Raw genomic sequence first — 6,449 nt, forward strand, 5'->3', positions numbered from 1 at the left:
TGATTAGATGTTACAGTTGGTTGTTGTTGAGAAAGAGTTAAAGCTTGTTGTTGTTGAATTTGTGAGATTTGATTAGATGCAATAGTTGGTTGTTGTTGGATACCAGTATAAACTTGTTGATGTTGTTGAAGTTCTGAGCTTTGAATAAATGATTCAGTTGGTTGTTGTTGTTGGGTAACACTTAAAACTTGATGTTGATTAATGAAATGTATATTTGTTTCACTTGATTGGGCATGTTTTGTCAGTTGGTGAAATTTTAGTTGATAAAAATTACTAAACAGTTGACCACAATTTTTACAATGCATTTTTACGTGTTTTAAAAACTCGCGTTTAACATTGAAAGTAGTAGCACAATAAATGCAAGTATATTTAGCCATTTTTAAAAGCAATTAGAATTTTGGAATGCGATGTTGAATAATCCGTGACTTGTTAAGTACTGATGATGTTCTCAACAATTCCCATCAATATATAATTATTTGAATGAATCAAAGTATTGATTGTATTCCAGAATCAAAATCCGCCTTCAACCTAATCCCCACATCACACTTGACCCCCTATCCCCCTCCACATGATGGTCAACATAAACACATGCATTGCAGACTCAAACTGTGTAATACCCACAAAGGGCAAGAATTCCTACGAACAAAGAAATATTCTTGTAGTATAGAATACTGCAGATTTGTTTACATTTGTTAAATGTAAACAAATGCCCTAATGCTCGTTGACAAAAATCAAATTTTTGGTCAATGTATCGATCACCAGTACGCTAACATGGAGTAAAACAATGGAAAGAATTTGTACGAATCATTTCATGGCCACTTAATGTTTACTCTTGGGTTTTTGTTGCAATATGAGAAACTCTGACATTCATCTCAACTCATAGCGTTATGAAATTCAAAAGACGAACGAACCTGACCATCATCAATAATTTCACAAACTTGTGAAATTAATTGGGTATACATTGTATCTTATTTAAGATTATTTGCTTTTTATACGAAATTTGTCAACCACCATCAATAATTTCACAATATTGTGAAATTAATTGGGCATACATATGTTAAGTTATGAACATGAATGAACATGCTCACAGAGAGACTGGCGGACGGACGGAAAAATCCACTTTGATTACGATCATGATTCGGCATGCTTACGGACAGACATATATTGAAATGTATTTTGTTTACATTAGCGATCAAATGTGGTTCTCTCTCAACTTCTCGGTCTGGCTCCCTCCCACACATATACAGGAGGTAAAATATGCAACATTGTTTCATATTTTGCTTCACACATACAGGAGGTAAAATATGCAACATTGTTTCATATTTTGCCTCGCTTATATTTTAAAGCTTACATATGTATGTATTCTTGGTTATATTGGTTATATATATACAGGTTAAGTGTGGTTCTCTCTCAACTTCTCGCTCTGGTCTGGTTAAATGTGGTTCTCTCCTCAAATCTCGGTCTCGCTCTCTACAGCACATATACAGGAGGTAAAATATAGCTTACTCCTACACACAGGAGGTAAAATATGCAACATTGTTTCATATTTTGCTTCACACAAACAGGAGGTAAAATATGCAACATTGTTTCATATTTTGCTTCACACATACAAGAGGTAAAATTTGCAACTTTGTTTCATATTTTGCTTCACACATACAGGAGGTAAAATATGCAACATTGTTTCATATTTTGCTTCACACAAACAGGAGGTAAAATTTGCAACTTTGTTTCATATTTTGCTTCACACATACAGGAGGTAAAATATGCAACATTGTTTCATATTTTGCCTCGCTTATATTTAAACGCTTACATATGTATGTATGTATTCTTGATTATATTATCGAAAAAATGTGGATCTCTCTCAAATTCTCGAGCTCTCTCCCCCTCATCCGTTCATATAGGTGGCTTAGCCTATCATATTTCTTGTAATTTTTTGTTGTTTTGACCCACTGTGCAGTTAAATTTAACCCTCGCTCTCCAAATACTCTCTCTCACACACACACACACACACACACACTCTCTCTCTCCCTCTCTCTCTCTCTCACACACACACACACTCTCTCTCTCTCACACACACACACACACAGACAGGAGGTAAAAAGGTATCAAATTACTGATCCAGAACCGGCATTACCCCTCTACTACTGTCAACACGGTTTTTGTTGGGTGGAAAATTCGCTTTGAAGATGAAAGCCCTTGGCATGTATATTAAGAACCTAAAAGGAAATTTTCACCATAGGTCAAGTTTTTTAATTATGGGGTGATAAATTTGTTGATGCTTGAGCTAAAATAAAACCAAACTGAAATATAAAGTCAGCTGGTTTTATTTTAGCTTCGTTTTGGGATAATATTGAATTTTGTGGCCAACACGTTCAACATATCAGCAATTCGGGGTGCCGCTCTGTGGGGACTATACTTAAACGTGGAGCTATGCTGACAGCCACAAATACCAAATTAAATGTAGTTTGGTCAAAAACTGTAGCTAAAATCCTAAAAATAACGAAAATTGGGGATTACCGTCATATGGAGCTATACCAAAACATCGAACTATATTGGCGATTTTAATTGGAGAACTGCTGTGACGCAGTATTTTGTAAATGCCAAATGGCAAATTACAAGTAGTTCGGCAAAAAATAACCATAAATTTCCATAACACGAAAATTTGGATGTATCGTTATATGGGACTCATACCAAAACATAGACCAATACTTGGAACCTCAAACGAAAAGTACAGGTAGTTCGGTCAAAAACTGTAGCCAAAATTCACAAAATATCGAAAATAGGGAGGTACTATAATATCGTACATGGACCTGTATTGAAAATTTTATTGAAGTAGCATTTTTAGCTAGAATCCAAAAAATGTTGGTGGAGAAGTGTCAAATTACAGGTAGTTCGGTTAAAATTTATTTATATAATATATATAATATTTATTTATATAATATAATATATATAAACTAACCTCCCGATTTTCGAAATTTTGATGATTTTACCCACATTTTCCAACCAATTTGGCTGTAATTTTGCATTTTGAGTTCTGAGTGAGAAAAAAATACCACCTTGGAAAAAATTTTCAGTATAGGTCAGCGTTGCCAGTATTTTTTAGTCTCTTTTCCCCAACTTGTCCAAAACTTTTCCCCAAAATTCCCCAGATTTCATTGAATTTCCTCAAAAAAATCCCCAAAATTTTTTTAACAAATACAGTCGAAATCGCTTATAGCGTCGGTCAAGGGACCGACCGAAATCGGACGCTATAAGCGATAGTCGTTATAAACAATATTTATAAAAAGAGGTGAACTTAAATTATGTAAAGTGATTTTGGGTATAGATGCGTTGTTTTATTAAGTAAATATAAACTTCAATTCAAATGCCTTAAAAACAAAATAATAGGAATAACAATATTAAATTAATTCTTCAGCAGATATTTTACGTTAATATAGGATATTGTTCTATATAAAATTATTTTAGCTTGGGCTTTTGAATTCCAACATAAGTTTTAAATTTAACACAGATCTGAGTTTTGAAAGAGTTTCCAAAACATGTTTTTTGCTTATAACAACTTCTGAGTAAATACAGTTTTGAAGAGTTTCTACAGCTAAACACGCCTCTGGCACCAACGGTTTCCGGCAATGCGATTTTAATGTTTTTAGTACACCTCGGTCCATGGGTTGTAAACCAAATGTGTCATTGGGTGGCACAAATTCAAGCTTAATTGATTTGAGACCGCCTACATGTGAGTCGTTATTTAGCTGTCAAATCCCACCTTCAAACATGTTGTGCATATGTTTAGTATTTTCAAAATATTTAGACACATTTTTTTCTTTGTATGGTTCGACGTTATAACCGATAGCAAAATTTAAATGTTTCTCAAAAAACCGACGTTACAACCGATATGACGTTATAAGCGATGACGTTATAAGCGATATTTATTTGTGTGGAATATAAAGGGCAGAAATTCGGGACTTTCGGATTTCGTCGTTATAAGCGATATGACGTTATAAGCGATTTCGACTGTAATTACAAAAAACCAAAAGTAGTTTTATTTTACTATTGAAATTCATATCATTAAACTTGTAAAGTATTCTATATCACTTTCAACTGATTCAGAATCATTAGTCTCATTTGATTTATATAAATTTGTGTAATGAAAGAGTTGTAAAATTTTTTAGGTGAGTCAACATTTCTGCAATAAATGGAGTTGTTAGAAAATTGATTATTTATTCTAGTAACTCCTACTGCATTTTATTTCTGAATATGGTTCAAAATAGAAGACTCTTTCTACATAAGAACTACTTGCTGGAACGGAAAGCATATTTAATACCATCTTCAAATTACGAATGATAATTTTCTCCATTGCGATTCGTCAACATCCGTGGAGATTTTTGTGTTGACAACTGGTTTTAAAAAGGTTCGTATAGAGCTAAAATTGTGTTGACCCAGTGAATTGCATATTTGTAGGCATCAAAATTAAAGCCTAGATCCATGGCTCCTCATGGTACGTATGCCGAGTCGTTTTCGATCAATTCCAGTATTTTTTCAATATCTTCTTTATTTTTTATACAAATGATTTCAATATTCGAGTACACAGGGAAAAATGCATATTAGAAATGTGCATCGGTTTGAAAACTTAAATTAAGGCCCGTTCTTAGGCCATGTTTATATTATGGTCTTTTGTATTTGAAATATAAGCAATGGAATTGACATTTGAAACCCAGAGGGTTTGCTAAATCCGGTTACATACACAGTGCAACACGAAAATTATTAACCATATTCTGACACCACAGTGTGATAGAACACCAAAAATGAGAAGACACGTGTCTCGCCGTTTTTCCTTATCTCATCAATTTTCGCGGTTATAGGCCTCCAAAGGTTTGAGGCTTTGATGTAAAAAGGGCCATTTAGTCAGGACTATATCTTCCAAACCGTTAGGAAATTTGAATTTATCTCAGGGGCAAAGTTGTAGCTCTTGTCTTAAAGAACATAAATTATGAACACATATAACCCATCAAACTTCATCTGCAAAGTCAAAATCGCCATGGTCAAATTTATTTTAAAAATTTTCTCAAGTTTTGTTATACAGCTTTCAAACCGATCAAATTTGAAGCAAGCAACCACTACAAAAATGTACCTTAGATCTCAATAAACATCTTTCTAGAATGTACGAACTATGTAGAAACGGATCTTAATGGTCAAAATAGCAAAACAATTGGGATTTTTATCCTCTTTTCTACGATTCTGCTCCATAGATATTAAACCGTTCAAAATTCAGGAAAACAATCAACCACAATAGTGTAGCAAAGGCTTCAGTAAACAACTTTCTGGAATATGCGAAATGTCTATGAACGGTTCTTAATGGTAAAAATAGCAAAAATCTTTTGAAAATATACAATTTTTATACTTTTTTCTCTGACTCTGTTCCAAAGATACAGTTAACCACAAAAATGTACCTAAGATTTCAATATACAACTTTTTAGAACATATAAAGATTCTAGGAATGATTCTTAGGGCTGAAATTCACGAACAATTAACTTTTTTTAACATTCCCCTGCTCAGGTTTGGAAATAACAAACTGTTAAAAACTCAAGGAAATTTGAAAGGTTTGTTATTTACGGACCTGAACAGGAAAGAATGATCTAAAATAGTCGAATTTTGAGCTTGAAGAATCGTTCCTAGAATCTTCATTTGTTCTAGAAACTTGTTTGTTGAAATCTAAGGTAAATTTTTGTAGTTGACTGTATCCCTAATTTTTGGGCGGTTGCGTATCTTTGGACCAGAGTCGGAGAAAAATGTATAAAAATTGGATATTTTCAAAAGATTTTTGCTATTTTTACAATTAAGAGCCGTTCATAGACATTTCGCATATTCCAGAAAGTTGTTTATAGAAGCCTTTGCTATTTTGACCATTAAGATCCGTTTCTACAGAGTTCGTATATTCTAGAAAGATGTTTATTGACATCTAAGGTAAATTTTTGTAGTTGGTTGCTTGCTTCAAATTTGATCGGTTTGAAAGCTGTATAACAAAACTTGAGAAAATTTTTAAAAGAAATTTTACCATGGCGATTTTGACTTTGCAGATGAAGTTTGATGGGTTATATGTGTTCACAATTTTTGTTCTTTAAGACAAGAGCTACAACTTTGCCTCTGAGATAAATTGAAATTTCCTTACGGTTTGGAAGATATAGTCCTGACTAAATGGCCCTTTTTACATCAAAGCCTCAAACCTTTGGAGGCCTATAACCGCGAAAGTTGATGAGATAGGGATGAGATAGGGCGAGACACGTGTCTTCTCATTTTTGGTGTTCTATCACACTGTGAAGTCAGAATATGGTTAATAAAACATGACTCAAAAAATTACACACAGTGATATAAACGTACTATTATGTATTTTCTTTAAAATCCCTTTTTGTTAAACCTTAATTTAAGAAAAATAAGGAATAAAGTTCGCATTACCA

Source organism: Musca autumnalis, unplaced genomic scaffold, assembly GCF_047663935.1.
Source record: "Musca autumnalis isolate F117 unplaced genomic scaffold, ASM4766393v1 scaffold_5, whole genome shotgun sequence".
Lineage (NCBI taxonomy): Eukaryota > Metazoa > Arthropoda > Insecta > Diptera > Muscidae > Musca > Musca autumnalis.